Source organism: Chenopodium album, chromosome 2 (assembly GCF_948465745.1).
Source record: "Chenopodium album chromosome 2, dcCheAlbu1.1, whole genome shotgun sequence".
In the NCBI taxonomy this organism is placed as follows: Eukaryota; Viridiplantae; Streptophyta; class Magnoliopsida; order Caryophyllales; family Amaranthaceae; genus Chenopodium; species Chenopodium album.
The window spans coordinates 73,485,762-73,497,858 of record NC_137835.1 but is presented as its reverse complement, the minus strand read 5'-3'; the positions used below and the strand labels follow the sequence as shown (position 1 = coordinate 73,497,858).

At 39.6% G+C, this 12,097-nt stretch overlaps 1 non-coding gene across 1 annotated transcript; it reads right to left on the bottom strand.

Moving 5' to 3' along the window:
* Positions 1–9,007: 9,007 nt before the first annotated feature.
* LOC145607021 (small nucleolar RNA R71) lies at positions 9,008–9,114 on the bottom strand. The gene has a single exon (XR_014105481.1). It is a non-coding gene; the product is annotated as a small nucleolar RNA R71 (small nucleolar RNA).
* Between the last annotated feature and the right edge of the window lie 2,983 nt (positions 9,115–12,097).

Below are 12,097 nucleotides of genomic sequence, written 5' to 3'. Positions count from 1 at the left end.
AGACAAAATTTAACACAAATATAAAGAGTGTCTTTTAGATAATACACAAATGGTAAGACAGAAGATTCATCATACATACTTCTTTTGTTTCTTTTAACACTTGCTAATTCTTAATTTATTCATTTACATCTTAAATTCTCACTTTATAAAAGTTTTATATAGTAACACAAGGCAATGCTAACAAGATTATTTATAGTAAGGGTATGTTCTGATTTACTGAGCAGAATTGAACTAAACTGAATAGAGTTGAAATGAATTGTTTATAAGAGAAGGAAATTAAGAACTGAACTGAATTGAACTGATTGGAGCTCAACTGAACTGAAGTTAAGCTGAAGAGAACAAGCCCTAAGCTTAATCGAGCTTTTGTGCAATATCTTTTATAAATGTAGAAATAATATAACTAATATATAAAGCTAAACTTTTAGTCAGACCACGAGACAGCGACACTTGGCATTCCAAGTTTTCGCCAAGTGTCGCGTCACGTTGGAAATACTTAGATAGACTTCATAAGATAAATTAATTAGTTTAGATTTCTATTTTCAATCAAATTTGGATAGAATTTTAGAATAAAATTGTTAGTTGACAGTTTCATTTTCGATAAAATAATACCAATATTTCATAGGCATAAATTGAATTATAAGTTTATTCAAAAAATATTAGATTATAACTCTATTTCATATGTATAAATTAAATTATAATTTTATTCAAAAAAAAAAAAAAATTATAACTCTAAAAAAAATACCAATATTATTATTGTTATTAGTCATTTACATGCCTACTACATATATAGTTCAAATCGTTACAAAATTACATCAATTCCTAAGTAATTTTGTATTAGAGATATATTTTGAAATTTGAATATAGATTTAAAATTTATCTCAAAATTTAATAATCAACCTGAGCATCATATTGCACGGGGCACAAAACTAGTTCTATAATAGACTTGTTGCACAATAATTTATTGTGCACCCAACATTTGAAATATGATTATATCATACAAAATGTGATTATACTATTTATAAAATAATTATATCATCTAGAAACTGATTATGTAAATGTATCATTCAAGAAGTGAATTAATCATTTAAAAAAGTATCAAATAGTCATTATATCATTTGAAATATAATTATACCATCTAAAAGATAATTATATCATCTAACTAAATTGTTTGAAATACAACTATATTATGACTATATTATTTGAGCAGTGGCGGATCTTCATACCTTTTCTTTTAGGGGCTGATATATTCTAAGATAAAATGTACGTAATATATATACAAGACTTAATGTAAATAAAATTAGTTAAGTTTTAAAAAAAATGCATTTTTCCCGTACTTTTAACAATTGACCATTAATTGTGAATTATACATGAGAAATACATAGTCATGTAAGAATTTATTAGATTAATCTATTTTCAAACCATTAGTAGTGACGTCTCAATATAAGTATATCTTTAAATTACCAATTTGAATTTTTTTTCTTACTAATATAAAATTAAGTACATTGATAATTTATTAATGGTTAGTAAATACTTTTGTCAACTTAAGATTGAGTACTCAAACTAATTATCTGAATTTTCAATTTTGTGTCAAAAAAATTTAAATAAATAAATATTTAATATTTTAACCTTTTTTTTCTGTCAATTGCCATGCATTATATTTTTTAATTAACAAAATTTCCAATTGTTTAGGGGCCAAGCCCAACAAATATCTGCCACAATATTTGAGGGTGTCAAATATTAGGTAATAATAATTTATTGTAGACCAGATCTATGGAAGAGTTACTGTTACAAATGAATGTTAAAATGACTGAGCATAATCCTATTCAGGAGAACTCATTTGCTCGGACACTGATAAATATCGCAAAACGCTTTCATAATATGATTATCATTAAGAAAAACATATAAATACACTTTCATAATGACTTACAAAACAAAAAATAATTATATTGTATTATACGAGTATTATATTTGAAGAAGAATGAAATATTATATGTTACATAAAAAGAATGAAATATTATATGTTACATAAAAATTGGGTGAGTAAAGCATGGCAGAAGGTGGAGTATGAAAAAATTCATCTTCTCTGCTTCTCATGTGGCCGTGTAGGACACACTAAAGACTGTTGCAATGAAAACAGGGAGGTCGGGGAATCAAAAGCAGGGGGGACAACACAAAGGGCAATGCTAGTGCCACGCTTGAAGCAGGGGAAGTAGCTATGGGGATAGACACAGTAGAGGATGTAAATCTCAAAGCAAATGAAGCAGAGCTGCAATATAAAAATCTCAGCAACAATAAACAACAAAACAGAGAAGAAAATGACAAGGAAGAGTATGGGCCTTGGATTTTGGCAGCTCCCAGAAGAAAGTTTAATAGAAAGGAGGAAAAGGGTAAAAGCGTAAGAGGAGAAGAAAACCAGAAAATTAATAAAAAAAAATAAAGGAAGGAAGCATGGGGAACAACCAAGCCGCCAACAAAATACTAGAAAAACTCAATGGAGTGTTTTGCCAATAGAAGAAAAAGAGGATGTTGCTATGGAAAAAACAAAGACTATTGGGAAACAACATTCTAAGAACATTGATACTCTACATTGCAAGTCAACAGAGAAGGAAATTGCATTAGGAAATTGCAAAAATAAATTCGATGGGTTTTCGAGACCTAGCTCACCTACCAGTGTCGAGACAAACCATTCGCATGCCTTTCTCCATGAAAAAACATTCTCAGAAGATAAGAAACAACACTACTAGCATCCTATCTCCTAACCCTACTCTGAAAGAAAATGGATCCGTTGCAGGGGTTTTGATTCAACCAAGAAATCAATCTCAACCGAATAGTTCAGAGATCATCAAACAACCTTCAGTTTTCCCGAGCATCCCCATACCCTCTCTTATTTCGAACTCAACCCCTACACCAACCACTCAACCCGATAACTCCACACTTGATACCCCTTTCACCACAGCAGAACCATTACCTTTCTTATTACCAGGCTTCATCTCATTACCAGGGCTTACCGCAATCACCAACACCACCACCAATCCAAACTCTTCACCTCTTTCCAACTCTGTCAACTCCTCCCCTTTGGCTGATCCTGTCAGCTCGCCCATTCCAAATGGAGAAAATCAACATAATGGAGGAGGGTCTGAAATTGATCTTAGCCCATCACATCCCCCAGACTCCATCAGATTACGGAACATTGTTCCTACCTCTCGAACCAACACCAAAAAACCCCCAGACTCACAACTTGCAATTCGTAAACATTCATTCAAATCTCATGGAACCAGCAAACCTTATGATCGTTTTGGTTCCATAGAAGGAAATAGTGGGATTGGCTTTGGATCTCAATTGCGTTCCAACAGGAAATTTGGTTCCGAAAATCAACATGAGAGCAGCTCCGTTATCGATGGATGACATTTGGGCCTTAGAGAAGTTCCACCTATGGAAGGATTGGGTGGATGCACTCCCACCAATTAATGAACGGGAGACAAAACTAGGGATTTTCCCTGCAAATACAACTCCGTTTGTAGATTTGAAGGTCATCCTTTGGAATGCGAGGGGAGCAGCGAGTAGGGATTTTATTCCGCACGCAAGGGAAGTGGTTAATATGCATCTCCCTGAGGTGTTAATTTTGCTCGAAACAAAGGCCACTAATGAGTGTGCTAATGTTGTTCATAAGAGATTGGGCTTCGAGGATTTTAAGTCTATCGAAGCTAATGATCTAAAGGGAGGTATTTGGATAATGTGGAAAAAGCCTGCCTGTATGGTGGACTTTGTTATTAAACCTCCTCACGTCTTTCTGATAAATCACATTTATATAGGATTTATAGGCACGTTTATGCTAAGTTTATAGTAGCTTTTTAGGTCTTTTGTTGCTTTTTAGGACGCAAATGCATAAGTTGTTTGTTTTGTGCTCTATTACGCTCCGTTTGTGTTTGTCTTGATGTTTCAGGTGATTTTATAGTCGTTTGGACGCTTTCGAAGTGTTTGGAGTTGATTCGGATGATATTTGGATGGAAGCCGACGAATCGAGCTTATTAATCGTAGATACTGTTGAAGGTAAAAATACCCTGTATACGTGGACCAGTCCCATAGTGACACGTGGCCCAGTTATAGGGTGACACGTGTCACTATGGGAAGATGCCACACGTTCAGCTTAAGGGCACTCAACGGTTCAGGCCGATCTCGTAGCGACACGTGGCCCAGTTAGTGGGTGACACGTGTCGTTACAGGAAGATGCCACGTGTTTAGGGCATGTGTTCCCCTAATATCAAGCACGCAAAAGAGGCCTAATAACGTCAGGGCCCAAATCCCGAGAGACATCAATGAAAGCCGCAAAACGGCGCCCCCAAAGTAACACGTGGCATTCACTGATTGCGCAGCCAATCACGTCACGCAATTCTAGGGTACCAACCCTAGAATGGGGCACGAATCCCACCCCTATAAATACCCCAATCATTTATGATGGGAGGGGTGGATTAAGACATTACAACAAAAAGAGCATTAAATAGCTCCAACTTCTCTCTACTTTCTCTCTCTAGCCTTTTCCGTTCCGATCACTGACTTGATCGTCGGAGGCGAATATTCCGACAACCGGAATATTCATTGTTTTGCAGGTTGAACCGTCTCGTTGCCAGGAGAGCGTGACCAGTATCCAAGGAAATCTAAAAAACACCCGAAACATTTGGCGCCGTCTGTGGGGATACTCGTACGTTATGCCGATAGACGGTCAGACACCTAATCCAGGCGAGGATGGACATGTAGAGGATATAATCCCTACAATCCATACCAGCGATCCGCTGATAGCTACATTTCAAGAAGCTGATGACCCTCCTGTTACTGCATCCTCTCTTAAGGCCGCGCTTAACAAACTCAGAAAGGAGATTGAGAGCAATGGAGCCTCTACCTCTAGGCAGCCGCCCAGGAGAGAGGAACAGAGGGCTCCAAAGAAGACACACAACAAAGCAGTCCATGCAACAGACGCTGGAAACACTCCCTTTCAAAGGCCGACTGGAAGGTCCCCAAGGGTACCACGGACAAATTTCTCTGATTTGTTGGCAAAAACACAGTCGGCTGGGGTAAGGGGTAGGCAGCCTCGAAGAGAGGAGCCTGAGCCGTCCAGACGATGGAAGGACGCAACGGATTACCTTCGGCATAAGCAGCGGGAACGTGCCGCCTACTCGGACACGGCCTCAACCCCAACTATGCCGGATGATTTTTCACATCATTCTCTCTCCCAACATACCAACACGACCATCTCCAGCAGAAGTCAGGCGGTCCGCACCCCAACTCCTATTCTAGTTGTCCATACTCCAACTCCTATTCCAGCGCAATCACTTTAATATCAACCTCCTCAGGGGTTCAATGGCTTGATGCAGCTGAACCCCCAAGCCTTCGGACAATAAGGGCCATATGGACAGGTGTACGGAAAGGCTCCCTACCTGGCTGGACCGTCCATGCAGCCACAACCCATCGATTGGCAAATGCGCCTACTCACTCTGGGAGATAAGCCGCCTCCGTTTTCGCAAGATATTTTAACTGCCCCTCAGCCGCCAAAGGTGAAGAGTGTACTTGTGGGAGCCTATGATGGCATGGGCAACCCAGAAGAACACATCACCTCGTACAGGAACCTGATGTACTTGCAAAGTGTAGATGATGCTACTTGGTGCAAATGCTTTCCGGCCACTTTGAAAGGTGTGGCACAGGATTGGTTCAACATTTTGCCAGCCGGATGTATCAATTGTTTTACTACCCTTAGTTTGCTGTTTGTGGGAAATTTTTCATACAACATACCGCCTCGAAAGACTAGCCTTAACTTGGCGACAATCGTCCAAGGGAAAAATGAGGGCCTACACTCGTACGTCCAACGATTTAACCAAGAAAAAGCCCAAATTCATAATCTTTCGGATGAAATGGCTTACTCTGAATTTCTCAGGGGATTAAGGCACAATGGTTTTAAATTTGACCTGGTAAGAAAAAGATTCGGACATACGTATGTGTCTTGCGGGAAGCCGAAGCTTATATTGAAGCGTTGTTCGCTCACGAAATCAGAAGCGCCGGCCAAGGGGGCTGAGAAAAAACTTTCTCAGCAAGACTCGGCCGGCCAAAAGAAAGAAGGAAAAAAGAGAAAGGAAGTCTGGGTGGCTGATGCCCAGCCACAGAAGTCCAAGAAGGTCAAGACGTACGAGCCTCAGTTTGAATTCAACAAGGATTGTTATTCTATCTTGATGGAAATCAAGGATAAGTTTGAATTTGAAAAGCCACAGCCGTTGAGAGGCCCGACTTAGTACAGGAACAAGAACAAGTACTGTCATTACCACAAGGACGTGGGACATGACACAAACGATTGTATCAACTTGAAGAGATTGCTGGACAAGCTAGCCGAGAAGGGCATGCTGAATTCTTATGTGATGAAGTCCAAATTCACTTACACACGGACAAACAACACGTCTGAACAAAGACAGAAGAATGATAAGAATAAAGATAAGGAAGATGATGGGAATAACACTGATTCAGGCTTTGTGGCCGTGATATCAGGGGGATTCGCCTCAGGCGGCCCAACTATGAAGGGTATCAAGAAGGACGCCCGGAACTTGGGAAAGGTGATGCAAATGGTCTCAGTAAAGGCCGAACCCTTCCCTGAAGTAATCATCAGTGAGGCCGATTGATGTGTCTATTTTATATAGTATTTTACCCCCGTCCCTTGGTCATAATTGGTAGTGTTTTTGGCTCTTTAGAGCCACTTTTATTACTAATTGGTGTTTTCTAGTGTCTTCATAGATTTGGTTGACTTTTGCAGGGATTTATGCTTTTGGAGTATTTTCCCGAGATATTTTGGAGCAATCACGAGCATTGGAGAAGCACGGCCAAATTCAATAGCCCAGGGCCGGTTAGAGCCATCGAACCGGTGATTAAGGGCTCGGTATAGGTGATACCGGGGCATTTGGACCGAGTATTCAAGACCCAAAGAGGAAACCCAGATTGGCCCGAAGAATTGGAGCCCAATCGAAGTCCAAATAGTGGCCCAAATGAGCCGCCCGGCCAAAGAGGTTGGCGCCCGGAGGCGCGCCTGGCCGGGCGGGAGAAGCTTAGTCTGGCGCCCGGTGACGCGCCCGGCCGGGCGCGAGATTTGTACTATGATAAAAAAGGCGCGCCCGATCGGGCGCGTGTATTTCTTAGTAGACGATTAGCGTCGTTTTAATTTGTTTTAGTTTAGGATTTTTGTATGGAGTATAAATACTCCTCCGTAATACGATTTTAGTACTTCTTCTTCTCCTTTTTACTCTTTCTTTACTCTCTTAATTATTCTCTTAGAATTCTCTCTCTAAACTTTTGTTCTTAATTCTTCCATTAATTCCAGATTACTTTTTGGTAACAATTTCTTCCCCTTTAATTTCAGTTATTTTATTTACTCCCTTGATTATGCTTTTATTTATTTATTTGATTAGTTTAGTCATGATGATTTGTGAGTAGTTTAATTTCTAGGGTTTATGGGGATCTAATAAATAATATGAAGGGGTAAATTATTGTTGTTGATTATCAATGCTAGATTAATTTCCTATTGATTGATTTAATGCTCTGTGACTAGATTAGACCTATCTTTTATACATGAGTTTGACAATATTGATTCAAGATTCGAGAGATGAGAATTGATGTTTAGGTCTAGTTTCAATAGGCAGGTTAATTTATAAATGGTTAAGTCAAGATTCGAGAGATGAGATTTAATACCGGTAAATTAATTATGTGATTGTAATACGTAGCGAAAGCCCTTTACAATCTGGTTAATTGATGCATTGATGATTGACTATTATTGATTATTGGTATTGCATGATAATTTCTTATTGAATTGTTTTAATGTTTTACAATTGCGGCTTGTAAAAGTATAGCAATATTAAATTGATGAATCGAGCAGATGTTAATTTGATATTAAAGGCTATTTTCAATAAGAACTTAGATCTAGTAAATTGCGAGAGCCTGTTAGATCTATGTTGATTAATAAATTGCGAGAGCCTGTTAATCATGTTATTTATGCAATTTCAATGATTGATTACTATGTTTTACCCTGGAGTATTATTTATTGGTGAACCTATGCCCTAGATCCTTTTATATATTGTTTTCTCCCTATTCCTATTCTTTGTAGTTTAGTTTCATACTCAAATATAAATATTGGTTACTTAGATAATTTAGATTATAATAATTAATTAGGAGTAAAAAGACTTGTTTCCCTGTGGAGATCGACCCTATTTCCCTATCTACTTTAGTTAGAGGATTTAGGTATCTACTTTTGATTAGGGGATACGACTTTACCCTGTCAAAATTTGGCGCCGTTGCCGGGGAAACAGTTTTATTTTTATTTCTGATTGTTTTTGTAATCTAGATTATTTCCTTTTTTTTTTTGTCTCAGAGAGCGTTAGTTCTCTGAGACAAATCTCACATTTGCTTCTAGTTTTTGTTTATGCCCAGGTGTTCCAGATCAGGTTATATCCCATTCAATCCTGAGATCGAACGTTCCTTCCATAGACAGAAAAATCTCTACAAGCAAATCCTGGCGGATTCTGGTGATAATAACAATAATCACCGCGATCCTCCAACTGATTCTAGCGATTTAGAGGCATCATCAGACGCAAAATCAGAGATGACGGCTCCAAAGAAGCTTAGTGATTATTCACAATCCAAGCTTACAGATTTTCCACATCTCACCTCTACTCCGGCTCTTGATGGGGTTCAATTCGAAATCAAACCTCAATTTATAACGATGATAGAGAGGAAGCAATTCAGTGGAGCCAAGGGTGAAGACCCGAATCTTCACATTGCCAACTATTGTCAATATTGCAACACCATCAGGCAAGCCGGGGTTACTCAAGACCAAATCAGGGAGATTCTCTTTCCCTTCTCTTTAACTGGAAAAGCTAAATTGTGGTTTAATGGCTTAAATAGAACTACACTTGGTATAACTGACTGGGAAACTCTTGTTTTGAATTTCTATAACAAGTATTATCCTGCAGAGAGAACAGCAGTACTACGGAGTGCGATTCAGAACTTTGCCCAAGAAGCCGATGAATCTTTATATGAGGCTTGGGAGAGGTTCAAGGACTTACAAAGAGAATGCCCTCACCATAATTTAGCGCAATGGCAGTTGATCCAAGCCTTTTATAACGGCATTGGAAATTCTTCTAGAATAATTTTAGACTCTGCAGCTAGTGGGAGATTTATGAATCTTAATGTTGATGATGCAGGTCAGGTTATTGAAGATATGGCGATACACAATTCCCAATATGGGAATCCCAGAGGATTTGCTAATAAGGGAAAGCATAGTGTCGACTCTGTATCCTTTTTGCAAGCTCAACTAACCTCTATTTGCCAAAAATTAGATAATCTGAGCACTGCTAATGTAGCCAATGTTTCTGCGATTAATAATAATTCTAATGAGGCTTTCTGTGAAAATTGTGGTATTGTAGGTCATTGGGAGCAAGATTGCAGGAGTTCCGTGGAGCAAGTTAATGTCTTCCAAGCTTTTAGGCAGAATAACCCATACTCCAACACCTACAATCCTGGATATCGGAATCATCCGTACCTTTCCTACCGGAGCACTAATGTTCAAAATCCACCACGACAAGAACCACAGGCGCCACAGCAGCAGAAATATTATCATCCCAATGCTAGCCATAAGAACTAGCCACAACAACCCTCCCCATCTTCCGACCCTTCTCTGGTGGAAATTAGAGCAATGTTGGTTAATATGCAAAAGCACATGGAGAGAAGAGATGCGACAATTGATCAAATTATAGCGTATAATAAAATTATGGATAATCAAATTGCGCAACTCTCCGCTACTCTACAAGCCCGCCAACAGGGAGCTCTGCCGGCACAGCCGACTAGGCCTACGGATCAAGCATTTGCAATTACTCTAAGGAGTGGTTCAAACTATGAAGGGCCCTCTATGCCCAAAGTTGATGAACCTGTTTTATCAAATAATGCTAATCTTAATTCCATTAAACCAAACAATGTAGTTGATAGCCCTGCAGGGCTAAAGGATAATACTAACATATCTAATTCTACATTGCAGGGTACAACTCCAGAGAGGGTGGCTACTCTAGACAAGAATAATAATGCTCCAAAGCCAATTATCAAACTTCCATTCCCTAATCGTCAATTGAAGACAAACTTGGATAAGCAGTTTGGTAAGTTCCTGGAGGTGGTTAAAGATTTGAAGGTAACAGTTCCCTTTACTGAATTAATCACACAAATCCCCTCGTATGCAAAATTTATGAAAGAAATATTGACGAGAAAAAGGTCTATTAGTGAGGTAGAGACAATAGCTTTCACCGCAGAGTGTAGTGCCGTACTTCAAAATAAGTCTCCACCTAAATTAAAAGATCCGGGTAGTTTTTCTATCCCTTGTCATATTGGCAATCTCTTGATTGATAATGCACTATGTGATTTGGGTGCTAGTGTTAGCGTCATGCCATTATCTGTGTGTTCTAAGTTGAATATGGGTAAATTAAAAGCCACCAATATAACTCTACAAATGGCCGACCGTTCTTTCAAATACCCCTTAGGTGTTTTAGAGGATGTCCCCGTTAGAGTAGGTAAATTTTATATACCTGTAGATTTTGTTGTTCTTGATATGGCTGAGGATACGCAAACCCCAATTATTTTGGGTAGACCATTCCTTAACACTGCAGGAGCAGTCATAGATGTAAGAAGTGGTAAGTTAACACTATCAGTAGGGGATGATAAAGTTGTTTTTAATCTGAATAATGCCCCTAAAAGCTCCATGACTGAGGAGAAATGTTTCAGTGTTAATGTGGTTGTAAATTATTCTAACAAGCCCCAAGCTCTTGAAAAAGATCCCTTGGAGGCGGTATCTTGTGTTGCATCCTTTTCAGATGAGATAGACAAATGGCAGAAGGAAATCGATGCAATAGAAAGAGCACTCTACAATGTTGGTCTTGGTTTTGAGGATGAAAAGGTGAAACCGTTAAAGCAAGTTGTGCGAATCGAGCCTACGGTAAGTGTTCCGCCAGATCGAGTTGCAGGTGTTGAACGCAATGACAATTTGAAGCAACACTCGATCGAAGAAGGATTTTTAGTGCGTAGCATTGAAGATCCCCCAACCCAAGTCAAAGAGGATCCACTAGATAAGGTGGTTTGGCGTCCCACAGGGTATGTCATAAAGCCGAATCGCAGCCTGAACACCGCTAGACCGGGTGAGAAACCGCCCGATCAAGCGTTAGGCCAAGGGTCCTAGAAATTGTACTTGGTAAGAAGGTCGTGCGGGACCTAGATAAACCAGCGCTTTGCGGGAGGCAACCCGTATTTTTAATGCTTCTTAGACTAGTTTTTCTTTTCTTTTTCTTATGAGAGGAGAGATGAGGGAATTTAACGAGTTCTATGAGTGTTTGTACAGGTTTGAAGGAAAAGAGTTAGCCAAATTTTGGAGAAAAGATGAAAATTAATTTTTCGCCGATTTAGTCTCGGGCCCGACCGGGCGACTCTCGCCCGATCGGGCGCGAGAGCAAGGATCTGAAAACAAGTAATTTCGCCCGACTGGGTGCAAAATTCGTCGTATACGGACTAATTTGTCCGCCCGATCAGGCAAGCCTCGCCCGACCGGGCGCGAGAAGGGCAAAATTTTAGACTTAAAAATCGCCCGATCGGGCGACTGGCGCCCGACCGGGCGCGAGAGCAAGACAAAATCAGATAGTCAGATCGCCCGACCGGGCGAGTGGCGCCCGACCGGGCGCGAAAGGTTACGAAATTCGAGCGATTTAGATCGCCCGACCGGGCGCGAGAACCAGCTTGCAAAATAACCTAGATCGCCCGACCGGGCGACCCACCGCCCGACCGGGTGCGAATGACGTCCACTTGTTTTTCTTTCTTTCTTTTCTTCTTTCTTCCTCCATTTCTTCTTTCTCCATAACTTTCTCTTTCTAAAACTCAAATTTTCTCTAACTTCTCTCTAAGATTTCTCCTCCCTTACCAACCCAAATTCAAAACTCTTTACATATTTGTGATCCTCTCTTCATCCTCTTCACTTTCATACAAAAATTTTTCAGATTTAATTCAATAAATTTTCAAACCCATTTCTTGAACATGGCATCAA